The sequence below is a fragment of the Empidonax traillii genome, unplaced genomic scaffold (assembly GCF_003031625.1).
Source record: "Empidonax traillii isolate 1590-97213 ecotype Southwest subspecies unplaced genomic scaffold, ASM303162v1 scaffold236:size2090792, whole genome shotgun sequence".
NCBI classification, from domain to species: domain Eukaryota; kingdom Metazoa; phylum Chordata; class Aves; order Passeriformes; family Tyrannidae; genus Empidonax; species Empidonax traillii.
Genome location: NW_020955429.1, coordinates 188,669 through 205,756, shown reverse-complemented (window position 1 = coordinate 205,756; position 17,088 = coordinate 188,669). Strand labels below are relative to the sequence as shown.

General features: G+C 46.7%; 1 protein-coding gene across 4 annotated transcripts in view; it reads left to right on the top strand.

Annotated features, from left to right (window-relative positions):
• The first annotated feature begins 77 nt into the window (after positions 1–77).
• BCL9 (BCL9, transcription coactivator) overlaps positions 78–17,088 on the top strand; it is a 31,044-nt gene continuing 14,033 nt past the window's right edge. The window contains exons 1-2 of one of the 4 annotated variants that reach the window (XM_027888330.1): positions 78–170; positions 15,890–15,972. The gene's annotated coding sequence lies outside the window, so the exon portion shown is untranslated. Of the gene's footprint in view, positions 171–3,569; positions 6,881–9,227; positions 9,245–14,880; positions 15,973–17,088 lie in introns of those variants that run through there. The other 3 variants (XM_027888328.1, XM_027888331.1, XM_027888329.1) reach the window with 3 other exon arrangements.

Here is a 17,088-nt window from a genome sequence, read left to right as displayed (position 1 = left end):
GTGGGGGGGGGCGGGGAGGGGGGAGCGGGCGCGAGGGGCTGCGCTGGGCGGTACCAAGTGCGCGGGGCGCGGGGGGAGGCGCCGCCGCCGGCGGACAATGGAGCCTGTGTGTGTGTGCGGGAGGGGGACGGAGCCGCCGCACCGCCCCCGCCGGCCCCGCGCTGAGCGCCGTGAGTGCGGGCAGGGAGCCCGGCACCCGCACCCGCACCGCCCGCACGGAGCGCGGGAGTCACGGGGGGGCGGGGCGGGGGGGGGAGACGGGGGTGCCCCGGAGGAGCGGGAGAGGGGAGATCGGGGGTGCCCGGGGGATGCGCTGAGTGGAGGGATGTGTGGGAAGCAGGGAATGTGCTCCATGGGATGTGTGGGGAGCGTGGGATGTGCTGGGAGCTGTGCTCCGTGGAGGGGTCTGTGGGGAGCAGGGGATGCTCCAGGAGCTGTGCCCCATGAGGTGTGTGGGGAGCAGGGAATGTGCTCCATGGGATGTTTGGGGAGCATGGGATGCTCTAGCTGCTGTGTTCCGTGGGGTGTGTGGGGAGCAGGGCTCCATGGAGGGATGTGTGGGGAGCAGGGGATGTGCTCCATGGAGGGATCAGTGGGGAGCAGGGAATGCTCCCGGAGGTGTGCCCCATGAGGTGTGTGGGGAGCAGGGGATATGCTGAGAGCTGTGCTCCATGGAGGGAAGTATGGGAAGCATGGGATGTGCTGGGAGCTGTACTCCATGGAGGAATGTGTGGGGTGCAGGGGGTGTGTTCCATGAGACCCCCTTCCTCTTTTTTCATCCCCCCTGCACCCCCGGAGCAAGGGATGTGCTCCATGGAGGGATGGGTGGAAAGCAGGGAGTGCTCCAGGAGCTGTGCCCCATGAGATGTGTGGGGAGCAGGGGATGCTCTGGGAGCTGTGCTCCATGGAGAGATCTGTGGGGAGCAGGGGATGCGCTCCACGGGATGCGTGGGGAGCACGAGGTACCTGGGGCTGTGTTTCGTGGAGGGATGTGTGAAGTGCTTGAGATGCTCTTGGAGATGTGCTCCATGGGATGTTTGGGGTGCAGAGGATGCCCTGGGAGCTGTGCTCATTGGAGGGATGCGTGGGGCACGGGAAATTCTCTTGGAGCTGTGCTCCATGGGATGACTGGGGGTGCTTTGGCATGCACAGGGAGCCCTGGAGGCTGTGCCCTGTGGAGAGGCACATGGAATGCTCTGCCCTGCATTGTGGTGCAGGGGATGCCCTGGGGGCTGTGCTGTATGGAGGAATGTATGGGATGCTCCTACTTGCGGCAGATGCCAGAGGGGGTTTGCCGTGGGAAGGGGTGTGTGGGTTGTCCTGGGTTGCAGTGTGGGTGCGTGGGATGCCCCGAGAGCTGTGCTTCGCGGAGGGATGTGTGGGGTGCTCTGGGGTGCAGTGGGTGCCCACGTGGCTGTGCTCAGCTGGGGGCACTGGGTGGTGCTGGGGGCACTGGGTGTCCACGTGGCTGTGGGGTGGCACTGGGGTGCTCTGAAGGCCAGGCTGGTACGTGGGGTGCTCTGAGGTCTGTGGGGTGCCCTTGGGGCTATGCCATGGAAGAGGACGGTGTTGCGTGGATTAGAGAGGTGGCTCTGGGATTCCAGTCCCAGTGAGGGGCTGGGACGTGGGATGGGAGGGGCTGCAGCGCCAGGGCTGGGCTGTTGGATTGGGAGTGAGAAGTGTCCTAGGAGAGGAAGCTGGAGTAAGTGGGGTGGGAGCTGCGTGTGTGAACTCTGCGGTGGAGCTGGAGTGAGGGGCTGGGGCACAGAGGTCTGCAGAAGGGATGTAGGGATTGGAATAAAAGGTGGAAAATGCAGTGGTGGGGTGGGAGATGGTGTGTGGGACATCAGATCATCTGGGATGTGTTGTGAGGAACAGATAGGCGGCTTCGTTGCAGGAAGAAAGGAAGAGGTGAAAGAAGCAATGTGGAGTATGAGGTCTGCTGGGGGGAATTGAGTTGATACATGAGGGGATGGATGTAGTGATGAAAGGATATGAGGAGCTGGGACTTGAGTCATTGGGAGAAAGGGACATGGGAGTGGGATTGTGGTATGGGGAGGCATTGGGAGCCAGAATTTGGGGTGGGCTTTCAGCATGGGTGGTGCAAGTGGTCATGAGGGAAACTGTAGGGCTCCAGAGCTGGGAAAGCAGTGTAGGTGGTTCAGGAGAGCAGGAATCCAGGGAAGCTGAGCATGTAGTGTTGAACTGGTATGTGGGATAGCTGTGCAAGAGGAGTTTGTGGGACACTAAGAGTGTGGGAGGGGATCTTGTATATCAGGATTGTGGGGAAGAGCAGTATCTGACAAGGCAGGGGCAGTGTTTTTATTTGGAAGTATTCCTGCTAGGTAGAGGAGAGGCATTTTGTCTGTGTGTGAGGCAGTCTGTGCCCTGGCTGGCTGCTGAGGGGGATGAGAAAGGCTAAGTCTGTAGAATCACTGCAAGTTCATGAGGTCAAGGGTTGGATGATGAGGAACAACTGAACACTGAAGACCCCAAATGCTCAGGGAAATGATGAGACGAGTAGATGCAGGGAGGCAACAAGGCTCCACTTCTAAGATGAGCGAGAGCACCCTGGTTTTCTGTGTAGTCCAGCTTTCTGTTCGCGAGGTCTCAGTGTAGGTGATGGGACCAGAAAGGCCTCTGCTGATGGAGCATTTGGGATTTGGAAGGTGGATGTTGTTCGCGGAGGGGAAACAAAGTGTGAGGACACAGATGGGAGGAATCTGATGTGACAGTCAACTGTGGGTTGCTATTTGGATATAAAAAATTAGGGTGGGATGATGACATGATGAGTGGCTTAATAGTAAACTACATGAGAAATCAGGGAACTGTCATGCAGCAAAGAAAGAAAGTAAGTATGAAAGAAGTGTTAGTAGTTCAAAGACCACCAGTGTGAAAGGGAAGATGCTTTTACTCTCCAGATGCCAAACCTAACTTGGACTCTGAAACTGGTCTGGAAGTGACCATGAACCTCACTTTCTGGGAGAGGAACATCAGGTGTTGTAGCTCTTACCTGGTAAAGTAACACCACCTTGGTCTGGGCAGAGGAGAACGGGTTGTGCCACGTCAAGTTTGTCTCATAAAGCTTCCCTGTTGGTGACTTGTTGTTCTTCTGTCAAAACACAGTTTGAGGAAGTGGGGGGAGACAGTTATTCCAGTTTTTAGGGGTTCCAGTAACGTTTTTTCCTTGAAAGTGTTTTGTCCTTGATTTCTTTGAGAAAAGCCCACGTAGGCATAATAGAATGCTCTAAGCATCCTTAAATGCATCAAGCTTTAAAAGCATGAGGAAAAAAATTGATGTAGATTTTTTTTTTCTTCTGTTTTGTTGGGTTGTTTGGTCAGTGATTGCTCAAAATCTTTCAAAAACAAATGTTGAAAAGCTAGGCAAGGCATTACATTAAATAAAAGGGTATGGAATGAAAGAATTACCGTACCTAAACAGCTTTATTCCCACTTCTTTTTGTTTACCTCTCTGCTGCTTTATATGAGGTCTTGTCACGCCCGATTTCTGCCTGCAGTGGGGTGTTAAGAGTTGTTGGACTGGGGAAGTTGTGTGTTCATCCTGTGGCAGTGGAGCTGTGCTCACAGAAGTACACATGCCTGCATCCCATAGCAGAGGGATCTGCTCTCTCCCCTGAATTACAAGGGCTGCTTTGCTGAGGTTTTATAGCCATTTTGGACAAGTTGGCATGATGGCTCTGTTGTGCGCTGTGGATTTTTTTTTTTCTTTTAATAGTGATCTCCAATGAGATTATTTTTAATGAATGTGTCCTTTTTTTCTTACTCAGAGCATAAAAATGGCTCAAGGGCTCATATTCTTTCCCTGCCTCCCTTGCTGGCCTCTCCTCAAACAACAAAAGAAAGGCATCTTTCTTTTTTTAACTTGAAGTTAGCAACGATGTCAGTTTTGGGATTTGGCAATTTTCTCAGTGGGGAGAGTGCGTTTTTGTTTTGTTGTTTGGGTTTTTTTTTTTTAATTTTTTTTTTTTTTCCAATCTGGGGGTTTTGGAGTCGAGTTTTTATTGTGGAGAAGGGTCTGGGGATCTTGGGTCTCACTGCACTTGTGTGAACTCTTAACACCTTAATTGAAGGGGTGGAGATGCTGAATCACTAACAAAGACCTCCTTTATCCAAAATGTTAATCAATCATTGACGTTAAATAAGTGTGAACAAAACCAAGCAAAAAAAAACCCCACCCTAAACAAGTTTTTGTGTAAGTTCCACTCCCATTCAGCTGCTCATCTTTGGTCAGGTTAACATTCTTTTGGGGATGTATTTTGTGCGTGTGTACTTGATTTTTGCAATGTTTGGTAAAAGTTCTGTTGCGAACTTCCCAGTGTAGTTTTCCCAATACAGATTATTCAGCTCAGAGATGATGTTTTGGGAGAAATTGTGATCTCCTCTGGTGTGAGGGAGTAGCTGGACTTTGACAGTACCGTTGTGACCATCTTTTTGTATTTGTTTTGGGGAGGTGTTTTGCTTTTCTCTCTTGCGATCAGTTAATTTGTTTATTGGTCAACACAGTCTTCTAAGCTAGACTGGACCTGAATTTTAATGTGAAAGAAAATAAATAGTTTCTGTTCATGCAACCAGAAACTTTGTAGCTTTCTTCTGTATATTATGAATACAGAGAGTGTGGACTCTCTTCTTTCTTCCCTGTGTTTCCCCCCTTGCTTACCTCCCGTCTTGCATTTCATCTGTACAGTTCGTGGCTTGGATTCATTGTATTCGGTTAGGGTCAGTCCACAGCCAGAGAAACTACACTTGTTACGAAATATCCAGATATAGAAACTAAGGCAACTACAAGCCACAAGGCCAAAATGTTGATATACAACCGCTTTTCTGAGCAGTTTAATGTTTGAGGTGGATAGGAATGGAGTACTTTTGATCCATATTTCCTAGCTTCTCAGGCTTGTTACTCTGTAACATGTCTTCCCATACCTATTTTTACATATTTCTCTCTAGATGTTTTCTTTTCCTCTGAGTTCCTGACATGCTCTGTCGACTCTCTTGCCTTACAAACTGTGCCTATGGCTTAGGAATTTTGTTAGTCTTTTATAAATTCAATAGGAAAAGAAATCAAAACCCAACCAACAACAGCTTTATCCCGTGGAGCAATTTACACTCAAGTGAGTATTCAAACTAATTTCTGTCTTAAATGTGACCTGTGCTGCCTCACAGGCCTTCATCTCCTCTGCTTTCTAGAGGTTTACCAGAATTTCTTCAGAGCAATGCAGGCAACCTTCATAAAATCCTTCTAACTAGCTTGCATGGCCTTGGACTTGACAGAAATCCCTGTGCCTCGCTGAGTTCTGTGGTCTGTTTACATAGATATGAAGTCCTTTAACCCAGCAAGTTTTGCTGTGGGCTTGGATTTCCTGCTTGCAAGCTCTGCTGGAGTCCCTCTAGTCTTCCTGCTGGCAAAGTCAAGGTGTTAACTCAGGTTTTCAGAGCAGTTTGTGAATGGAAGGAGATTTTATTGCTGAGTTTCTGTCCAAGCACTGTTCTGCCTATTGGATTTAAATTAGTTTTTCCCCACATACTTGTCTGTTAGGGGCTTTTTGTTGTGTTTTAGGAGTTTAGTCATTTTGGAGCTTGATCTCCTTTGTGGTAGGGACTATACAAGTCCAGAAGAACAGGAACCTTCTTCATGATTAGTAATTCCTGATAATGTCAAAGAACTTGAACAAAAAAAAATAAATCCTATTTGTTGGGAAACTTCTGAAGGGTTGCCTTTAAGGTCACTCAGGCTCACCAGCACTAGTTAGCAAAACTAGGTGATATTTGACTGTGCTGAATCCAAGTGAACCGTTCTGGTGTTGACTTTTAATTTATATTTTTGAAAAAGCAGGGCCGTGCTTTATGGCTGCACCCTTACCTGTAGGCCTAGCACTAGCTAGAGTTGGCTTGTGAGGATTGAGTGCTTGCCCTTTTTGACTCTGCGCCACCTTGCTGGTGCTGCTGCTGGAGCAGCTGGATGCTGAAAGGATCCAGGAGTTGATCTGGATTATAAGTGGCCTGGCAAAAAAAAAAAAAGAAAAAGAAAAAAAGATTATACTTAGCGTACATCAGATTGCCAAACTGGTTCACTGTTAGGCCACGTAAGCGGTTGTTTGGGCACATCAGACAGTGTGGTGCAGGGGTGGAAGTAAATATTGGTAGCAGCAGTTCTTTAAGCTGGCATTGCTGCCAAAAGGAGTGCTCATCTAACTATACCCCAAGAGTCTGCTAAACTTGCTAAATGTTTTTTTACACCTGTTTGTTACAGCTTCCCTTGCCTGAGAACAGTTGCCTTCAGCTTACCTTGTTCTTTTTGCCAAAAATCATCTCTGAACATAGAGGCAAGGTATCAAAAGAGAAACCCTCTTTAAGGAGCTTTAAGCAGGGCAAAAAGAAGGCTATGGGGGTTTAGCTATGGAGAAGTTTCTGCTGCATCAAGACTGCCTGATGATACAGAACATGCACTGTAAATTGACTATAGACTATTTAGTGTGGTTGCAATTAAGCAGTGAAATTCATGCTGTGAGAATCATCAGGAGCAAGAATTCAACAAGAGTTAAAAAGCATCAGATGTCTGTAGGAATATGAAGAATATTCAATTATCGTAATCAGTGACAGTAGAAATTTTGGAAGAGGTATTAAGCCTGTGGTCTAAACCTTGTTTTTTATTCTGCTCTAACAGATGTGCTGCTATATCGGGAAAGGGAGGGAGGGAATAGCTTGTTGTGCCTGGGTCTGCTGCAGGGTTCTCACACACTTCTCTGGAAACTTGATTGAGACCAGTGTGTGAGATGTGACATTCAACTGCACAGGCTTCTGGTTGGATCGTGGTGAACCATCCTGAAATCTGATCTGAGCTACCAAAGTGTGGCTGTGAGAGGTGAACTGCTGCTACCCAGCTTTTTACATTTGTTTTGCCCCTCCTTCTGGGGTTGTTCTTACCTGCTCTTTGTCAGGGTTGGGTCTGAGCACTCTGGTTTTGGTCTGCTTTGGCAACACTCATTTGACTTTATTTTAAAGACTGCTGTGAAATTTTTACTGTATCTGAAGAATGAGTGTTATCTATTTAGAACAGATAGATATGCACCATGATTCCTTTCTTTTCAGACAGACTTAAAAGGAGAGGTGAGATTTTTCCTTGTTTAGCCTCTGAGAAGGAACTTGTGGAATAGGGAAGGGAGATGAACAGTGGACTGTAAGGTGGTTGGCCCATTTTTTAAAGCCTAGGTAGAATCAATGAAATCCTTTTGAATGCAATGTCCTCCGAGAGCTCGCTGAAAATTGGGTGCTGTAGTCTTGAAAACAGTGCTGGGTTTAAGTGCTCCTTAGTGGTGCAGTCTATGACAAAAGGAGTGCATGATACACACAATAATTTAGCTGCCTATGGAATTGAGGGAGAGTTAATGTTTTCTGTACTGAGTTCTGAGCAGTTGTTGTTCCAGCACAGGTAGCCACACAGCTGCCTGTCCAGCTCCTAGCATTTGCAGTTACTGTGAGCTGGTTGTCATTTTCTCTCGTTCTCATGGCTGTTGGGCCTCTTAAGAAAGCAGTGCCACTGTGGTTTAGCTCCTTAGCTTTTAAATCACTGACCCATCTTGTCGCCGGATGATCCCCGTGTGCCTGTTGTTGTCCTCTGTGCCTTCTGAACAAAGGGTGCAGATATCTGTTTTACCTTATCAGGGGGCAGTTGAGGCCCATGGGCTCTTTTAAAACCAGGTTAGGTTTGATTCGGTGACGAACTTGAGAACAGAGCTTGTGATTTATCTACTCCACTGTGTTACTTATGCTCTACAAATTGCTTTAGGTCTGTGAGTCTGCTGCTGCATGTTGTGTCAAGCTATCTTTGCCACCTTTGCAGTGTGTATAGAGTTGCGAAGACCTGAACAAAACCTCTGGTTTAGTGGTTCGCTGATAAAAACACTGGGTAGGAGCAGCACCAGACCATTTTTCAGGTGGCTCAGAGCTCTGCTTTCTGCATTTTGCTAAACTGACTTCTTCAGGTGTCTTGATATCGCTGTTACACTGCCTGTGAAATGGCAGTGTTTTTATCTGTGTACCAATCTGGATTTGTTTGAGGGTTGATTAGAAATGTATTTGCAGTGTAATATAAAACCAAGCTGTAGCCTGTTGAGGTGAGCAGCCACAGCTTCAACAGTGAGAGCTGTTACAGTGGAGAGTTGAGGCCGTCCTGTGTATGGAGAAACTCTTCTCAGAACTTCTTCTAGTAGAATGGAAGAATTCCACCACATTTTATATGTATTTGTGAGAAAGGAGTAAAGAACTTCGGGCCAAAATGATGTGACAGCTTGTTAGCAAGAAAACACTTTCTTCTGTCTGTTAAAAAAAATAAATATACATATGTGTGTGTATATATATATATATATATAAATTTTAACCTTCTTGTGGTTGGGGATAGAAGGTTGAAACTGTCAGGCAAATAGCCACCATCCAGCAGCAGTGCTTCTGAATGCTCTGGTGGAAGCCAGCTTTGATTTGACAGTTATGAGTCTTTGAAAGTAGCGCCGTGTTTATACAGCACAGTAAATACTTTGAAGTGCGTTAGGCTTTGCTGTACATGCGTGGCTAACTGGAGGAATATTAAATGCCTACATCTTGTGTTGAGTGAGGGAGGATCCCGCAGCAATTGGAATTGCACGCTCCTCGTACTTTTATAAGATCGTGTCAAAGCAGTAGATTTGATAATGGACCTGATTATGCAATTGCTTAATTTCTTGTCAAAATAACGTTTTTTACATGCGGTGTTCTGAGATCTTTGAGGTGACCTCATGTTATTTATCAAATGTCAGTTTTTCATCCCAGCAGCTTTGATATAATCATGTAGCATCGTGGAGCACTGTGTACATGCAGTCTTTGCTTGCTGGAGTTCTTTGAAGTGCCTTACTCCTCGGAAGAGTCATTGCTGTGTGGAAGATCCTACATTTAAGGACGAGGAAAGCAGTGTGGAAGCGCTGCACTGGGTGGCTGAAGGTCGTGCTGCATCTCATGTGCCTAATGTGGGTCTAAAAGCAAAGAAGTGAGGGGTTCATTGCACCCCCTGACGCTCACCTTACCCAGCAGTAAGCTGCAGGGCATAGAGTAACCCTCCAGCTCTGTCCCTGTGGGAATGGCAGCTTTGTGACGCTGAGCTCCCGGGGTGCTCAAGAGCAGCAGGAGGAGAAGAGCAGAGGGATGGCTGGTGGTGACAGTTCTGAAGGAAAACTGGCCCAACAGGCAGTGCTGGAAGGTAGTGATGCTCAGGGGAGCCTTGAAAAACTGCTCATTTGGGATGAGGGAGACCAAATGCCTGTGAAGGTGAAGGTTAAAATGGAGGAAGGTGTGTGGGTTGCCCCCAGTGACTCTGAGGGGCATCGTGTGTCGTGTCCCCTTGCAGCATAGCGGGGAGTGACTGCTCGCTGTAGCACTGGGTTTTCCTCAGAGCAGCTCTGTCCTGTACTGACCCATCCCAGCCTCACCTAGCTCATGAAAACTGACAAGATTGCAGCCCAAGGAGTTATGCCTGAGGATTGCTTCTTATCTTCCATTCTGGGAGCCTGTTGAAGGGATGCTGAAAGGAAAGGGAAAAGCCCTTTTTTTTTCCCCAGGCTGAACTGATAGGTGATTTGTTTCTCCCAAGCCTTCTGCTTAAGCAGTGTGGCGTTACTACTTGTTGAAGAACAAACTGGTGTCTCCTCGGTCCTGTCTTCCCATCCATTATTTCAGCATATTTCCCCCCCACTCCCTTCCCACAGATTATTTTCTAGATAATGGGCTGCTGGCAAGCTTGATACAGATGTCTTTTACCTGTGGCTGTTCATGCAGATGTCCCTATTAAAATTTTTGAAAAAAGAAACCCAGAGAAGTAAGGGAGAAAAGACTCTGCCTCTGCCTCTGAACATGTTGCCTAACTCCTGAAAAGTAGACGTAATTTTGACAGAAGCCAAAGCAGTGAAAGCAGCCTGTGGAAAACTCTTTATCATTGTCCACTGAACGTGGAATGCTGACTGATGCTGGGGCTGTTAACTGCTAACATGATGTGGAAAGCTTGTCATATATTAGGGAAATACTGTTAAAACATTTCTTGAAAAATCCCTTATTGCTCGAGCTGTTGGTCTTTACTGGTGTTAACAGCAGTAGGAATTGCAGGGCAGACGGGATGCTGCTCAGGCAAGTGACACCCCACGTAAGGTGCTTAAAACTCCAGCTGTAAAGTACATAGACTGCTCCCGGCATTGCTAACAGAGGTGGAGCTGGACTGGTGCTGGCAGCTGTGCAGGAGTGCTGAGCTGAGGTCAGTGTGACGTTGTGACAACGCTGCGGGGTGCGCAACGGCGTCCCCAGCGCCCTGGCAGCAGCCTGGCTGACCTGCAAATGCCACTGCTGCTGGAGAGGCTGAGATGGCATGAACAGCAAGGGGAAGCGCTCATAACATTCCTGTACCCAAGCAGATAGCTGTACCTTAGGTTTTGAGTTTGGAGTTTTTTTAAGGGTTTTTCTTTTTTGCATTTTCCCCCATACTGATTTCTGGAACTGTGTCAGAATCTGCCAAGAGCTTGTTTGAGTCCCAGGTGGACCAAATAGTTTGAGTGTTTTCTACATAATAGCAGCTGGGAAATTGAAAGGCTCTTCGTGTCTGTCTCTGTACACCTTGGATCTGCTCACCAGCATCCGTAAGTGTCTGTCTCCTCCATTACTTTGGGGAAGGAGTTGTACGGAGTCAGAAGCTGTCTAGGACAGTCATTCATCCCCACTGGATTAATAATGCACTGAGGTGTTGTTTGATGCACTGAAAAAAGGTTTAATGGACATGTTGTCTGTTTGACAAAAGGTGTTAGTGTTACTCACAGCTCTCAAAAGTGATGCTTGTGAGAGTAGTGGGCAATGTGTTTGTTGCAAAAGACTATTTCAGACTGATTTTTTTAAAAGTACCTAAAAACACTAATTACTTGTATAGTAATACTAATTACTTATGCTTCGTGGCTGCTGTTGGTTATCCATGTGCTTGTCAGCAGGAGGAAGGAAATGAATAGTTGCTAGAGATACCATTTTCTGAGAGAAAGGAGATGGTTACACGAGAAATGTGATAAAACACTTAATTCCCCGAGCCTTTGGGTTTGTATTGTGTTTTGTCAGTGATTGTTTTGACTATACATTTTAAGGATGGAGACCAAAAGGTTGAATTTTCTGTGGCCGTTGCTGTTCTGGATGGACTTGAGGAGAGGTTGATTCTTTGGGAGATGTACATGTGTGTGGGGATAGGAGTTGGGGAGGGTATTATGGGAGGAAGGGTATCTGTACTGTCTGACTGGGCACAGGTAGGCACAGGTAGGCTCAGCAGAGCTATGCTGTATGACTACACATACTTTATTTGCACAGGGGTGATTAAGTATGTTCTTCCAGTTTCTGTGGGGCTTATCCTGTGGTCCTAAATTCTTACATTAAGTTGAGCAAGTCAGAGGAACTCCTCTCCCATGTAAAGGCATAGAATCTTGCACACCCTTTCCACGTCAATGTGCATGTAGGTCTTCAGGGTGCTAATTTTAAGTGAGCTTGTCTTTGCTCAACCCCTTTCTCTGTGCTTCAGGGCTGGAGGTAGCTGTAGGCAATAACCTACTCATTTAGAGTTTACCAGAGAGGTGTGTAGTCACCACGTGTACAGGAGAAGGTGTTTTCTCTGTGCAGGTTGTGTAGTCCCCACATTCATGTAGCAAAATGACTTTGGGTGACAAGTTCTTGATTATTCTGTTGCTTGAAAGTTATTTCCAGTGTAAGACTCAGCAGAGAGGTAATACTGTGCAGACTTTGGAATAGCAGTGATTTCTCCGATGTGGATAAGTGGATTTTGTGAAACTGAAGACTTTGTGTATGCCGTAACTTTTTATTGCCAAGACATAAACATGGGAAAGTCCACACTGCTTCAGAATAAGTTAGGACCATCTAGAAATTGATGACTGGCTGTGAGTTGCTGTCTGCTCAGCTTAGATGGACAAGTTATCTCTTGATGTTGAGGAAATAATTGATAAGTAAGGGAGATTTGTGGCTTACTAGGGAGTGATAAAACATGGATATTTTTTCACAAATCATCAGCTGTTTAGGGTAGAATACGGTCCATGTGCCATATGAGGTGACCCTGGTGCAAGTGGCCCTTGCCTTTCTGGTAGAAGGTGGACGTGGAGCAAGTCAGCTGAAAGTCTGATGTGTGATAATTTGTGTAGCTTGGTTAAGGGCTGAGATCTGCAAACCCCGCAGTGGGAAGAGCCAGGGCAGTAGGTAGTCAGGCCGTCTACTGATGGCAGAGCAGAGGTGAGTGGTGCTCAGGTGGCATGTAAATTTATGTGCACATGTGACACTATGTCTTTAGCCACAGCAGTTCTTTAGCTACCCCCATGTATTTTCTGTTCTTGTTAAAGAAAAAGGACAGAGGAACCTGGCAGGAGATGGATGCAAGTGTATTTCGTTTACCTGTGACATCAGTCACTGCTGCCTCCTTTGTGCCAGTGAGCATGTGGCCACCTGGCTGAAAGAAACATGAAAGTTGTCCCTGAAAATTATTCCTATCTTATCTGGAGCCACTTCTCAGCTGGGTCACAAGTGCTAGCAATGGAAGGGATAGAGCTGGAGAGGCCAAGGCTGGTGGAAGTTGCTTTCCTGGGTCCAACACGGCAGTTGGTGTACAGGAGGTTAAAGTTGCATTTTTGACAGACCCGTTTGAATGCTGGTGGGTCCAGTCCTAGTTGTGTTACAAGCACAAACTTTATGCATTCCTGGGAAAGGATGAGGAGGACAGCATTTGCTAAGAGGTAGAGGCAGATTTAAAGGTGTATTTAATAGCCCTTAGTAGATAACCATATCTAGAAACTGGGGCCTGGTTCAAGGGATTGAAGAGTGTCCTGTGTCCCTCCATCCTCCAGTGCCATAGGGAGATGTGTGGGGTGTAGAATACTCATGTCAATTTATCTATTTGCTTTTACGTGATCTTAAAGAAGTCTGACAGCTCAATATAAGCGTTAAATAACCTTTCCCGAGTCCTCTTGTTTCCCAGTTGCTCTCCTTATCAATGAGGTGTGTAATCAAGTACTTCATTAAACAGCAGCTTATTAAAAAGTAACGTGCAGTTCAGGTGCAGGGGTGTAAAATAAGCAAATGCTTAACAAATCTGGTAAGTGCAGCACGTGTTGAAAACCAGCGGTAGCTCTTGGGTGTAGTGGAGTCACCTTTTGCCAGTGCAGCTGTTCTCCCTCTTATGTGGTTGAATGAGGGTCGGAGAAATAGGATGTGCCCTTCCCAGTAAAATTGTGCTGAAGGAGCATATGTTGGCTGATTCATTGCCTTACCCCACCTCTCAGGTCACATGGGGAACCCACTGGTGGATGCTCATCCAGAGGTTTGCTTCCTGGTGGCTGTCAGGATGAGTGGTTGCTCAAATACCTCCTGCTGCTGCTGTTTCTGGTCCCTCCTAAAGCTGCTGCTCTTCCCAGAGCAGCCTCTTACTCCACGCTCTCTCTTTCCTTGCCCGCTCCACTGTCACAGATACAATTCAGGGTGCAGGCTCCGCTTGCATTCAGAGTTATCATTTGTTTTCTGTAGCAGCAGGTCTCTAGCCTTTTTTCTTCTTCCATGCTGATTTTTGGCTCTCACCAGCCGCAGTCCAGCACAGACTGACAGTCTCAGAAAGGCCACGGGGAAAATAGCAGCGTGCTCTTTCTTGTACACAGAGAAGGGTTTCTTGCCTTTAATGTTTCATGTCATAGTAAGGCCACAAGTCTGATACTTTTATCTACTTGGTATGCCTTTATTTCATCTCTCCACATTCTCCTTCTCAAAGAGGGGGAGAAAAGACTGAAGTGAATCAATGATATCTGCAGCTGTTCCTGCTGGAGCAGCCATAAGGCTGTACACCTATAGGTACTTGACCACTTATCACCATCAAGTTTCTGCAGTTTAAAGGCCTAAATAGGAATAAGCCAGTTTAGATGTTTTTTTTTTAACCTTCTGTTTGCAGTGCAGTAATATGGTGGCTGGTTTGTAGAAGTACAGGGGTGGTTCATGAATACTTAACTGAAAGGTAAACCAAGATGTGCATTTGCATCTTGTTGGTTACTCTGTGGTAGCTGCTTGTGTACGTGCTCTCAGCCTTGTGCTCTCAAAATCACTGTGGAGCAAGCTGTCTTGTTCTGGCTGTGGACTAAGACCATGCAGGTGAGCAGCAGAGATGGGACACAAGGGGATGGAATTACACTGGGTAGCCTGAAAGATGGATGGTGTGCCCCTCTTGCAGAGCAATAGAGCTCTGGCCATTGTTTGTGGTAGATTTTGCCCCTCCTGATGTTTGCTGGTGTTCCCACGTTTTCCTCTTCAAGGGAAAAAGTGATTTCCGTCGCTGCTTTGGTAGAGGTGTGTCAGTATTGGCACTGGCATGGCTTAGCCTGTATTGTTTCATTGGGTGGGGTGGGGGAAAGGGGAGAGGAGATATAACTGGGTAATTGGATTCAGGGATGATTGTGCTGCTGTGGTAGGTTTTACTGGATGAAGCAGCTTGTTGCGATAGGTGTTTGTTTCAGCTTCTGTCTGCAGGTGTGACTTGGCCAGATAAGGATGGTCTATCATGTTGATGATTTCATTGTTTGATTTGGCTGGTCTGGGTGGAGAATGTAGCTGCATTGTTTGGGCCTAGCTTTGTAGTTTGGTTTTGTGAAGTGGCTTACATGGCAGTGCATTGCTACATTATTAAGGTGAAGCTGCAGTAGATAATAGTTGGAGAATGTTGGAGGGAAGAGAATATGCACAGGGTTTCACAATGCATAACTAATTGAGCCTCCAGCTCCTGGCGTTTCTGTTGGGAGATCTGGTCAGCAGAATGCATTGGGATTACACAGAAAACTTTAACTGCAGGGCTGTCCATGCTGTGTAAATAGCTGAGAGTGCTCTGAGAGACCGTGCTGGCCCTGACAGTGTGAGTGTTGTCTGGATTCATACTGTTCTTGCAGCCTCTACAGTGTTCACAGTGGGTGAGGGAGAAGCTGGCTCCTTTTTGACTGACTTCAGTTTTACCATTAAGGTGTTCCTCAAAGTCTGTGTTCCCTTGTATTGCCAAACTTTCAGGCACTTAAACTCGCTTCAACCTGTGATTGAGCATAAATTGATGCAGGGCTGTCTGTATTACTGAAAATGTAGCAGATGGGTTCTTGGGCCATGGACTCTTTTGACTGTATAGAAAATAACCATAATACAAGGTGGGGCCAACCCCTCTATCTTGAGCAGACTTGCAGTATGTCTTACCTGGGAAGGGTTGCCATAGGATCCCCTTCTCCCTGTAGTGTGCACAATGATGTGAAGTAGGAGCTGTCAGAACAGTAGGTAGTGCTTCCTTCTCTTAAAACCTGCCTGGTTTTCCCCTAGATGTGACTGTCTGGCTCCACCTGATGCTTGATGTTTTTATTTAAACATTCTCTGGCTGTAGAGGAGGTTGTGTATGCGAAGCACAGGGGTTTGGCAGGAGTTGCTGAGCAACTGAGGGGAAGTGAGGGGAAGGTGAGCCTTGGAAGAGAGACGGGTGCAGAGAAGGGACTGTGACATGTCCAGGCTTTGTGTCAGCTTCCCTAAACACAGATGGGCTCATGGGAGTTGAGCTGGCTGAAATGTGGGAGTGCTAAAGCAGGTCTGGCCTATTCTCCCCTATGGGCAGCACGGATCTTCACATTCTTCCAGTTGGATGGTGGCTTTTTGGGTGCTGACAAATATTGCCAGTCGGAGCAGAGGCTTCCCCTTGTCGATGGTTCAGGGCAGGCTTTGATTCCTCTGCTTCTGTGTCTGGATGTGTGGAAGGGGTTTACAGCTTGGCTTTGGTTGTGTGTTCTTGTTGGTGAAACTTTTCCTCTCTCTTCTTTTCCAGGTGATTGTTTCTTGTGAGACAAGTGGTTTGCAACTCATGGCCTCCACGATGAGTACTGCCGTGTCGTGACACCAGGGGTCTTGGTAAGCTGCTTGTTGGAAAGGAGAGGACCTATCCCATCTCCACCAGTGCACATCCATCTCTTTTTTTTGTCTCTGGAGTTGAGGTTTGAAGTCATTTGAAGCCGCCCAAGTTGTAGGCTTCAGCCTGGTGGGGTGAGGCTACATTTTCACCTGTTCTCACCTCCTCCTCTGAGCTTGCAGTGGCACTGATGTGGTTACGTGATCAACCAGATCAGGGGGCGAATCCAGCTGAATAGGGATTTCTGTTGTTTCCCTTGGGTTGGTTCCCATTCAGATCTTCTCCTGATGTGGTCAGGACAGGGGTGGTGAGAATGAGTAGCCGGTTGAACCATCCCTTTTCCCTGCAGCCGTTTCCTGGCATACCTTAAAGCAGTCCTGAAAACACAGCCTTGGATGTAGCTTGCCAAAATGTCTTGAAAAGTGGTTTGACCATTTACTGTCAGTGACCCTATCTCTAATTCTGTATCAATGATAAAGGCTTTGCTACGGCAGGCACACTCGAGCTGCAAAAATACGTTTCTCTAGAGCTTTTCCAGTATTGAACCCTAGATTCCCAGCCATACATGTGTTAGAAGTGCATTGAGAAAAATCATGAGACGTTCCATTTCACATTATAAAAGATGGTACGTTCCCCGTGTGCAGAAATAAGAAACCGGGGAAGTTGAGTTGCTGTTGTTCCAGCAATGAATATATTGATGTATCCTTTATAGCTCTCTCTGGTAAGAAGAAATTTAAACTGAGATTGGAAAATACAGTTCCCTTGCAGAGCGCATCAGTCCTAATAGATGGAAGATATGTGTATATAGAATAAAAAAGTAGGGTTAAAAAAATGGAAGGTTTCCCCCCTGCCCCTGGGTGAAGTTTGTTGGTGTCAGAAATACCATGTAGCCAGTGTGATCCTGATTCTTCATTTCATGTTTTCTCATTGCACTGTGCAAGACTGGGAGTCTGAGACAATTCTCATCTTGTAATAAAAGATAACATAATGCATAAATATCCAAATGGAAAAGCAGAGGATGGAACAACTAGAATACTTAAGTTCATCATGCAGGCATCTATGTCCTCCTGTAAATGTCAAGCTCTGCTTCCTTTAATGCTATTATGCCTTTTTTCTTT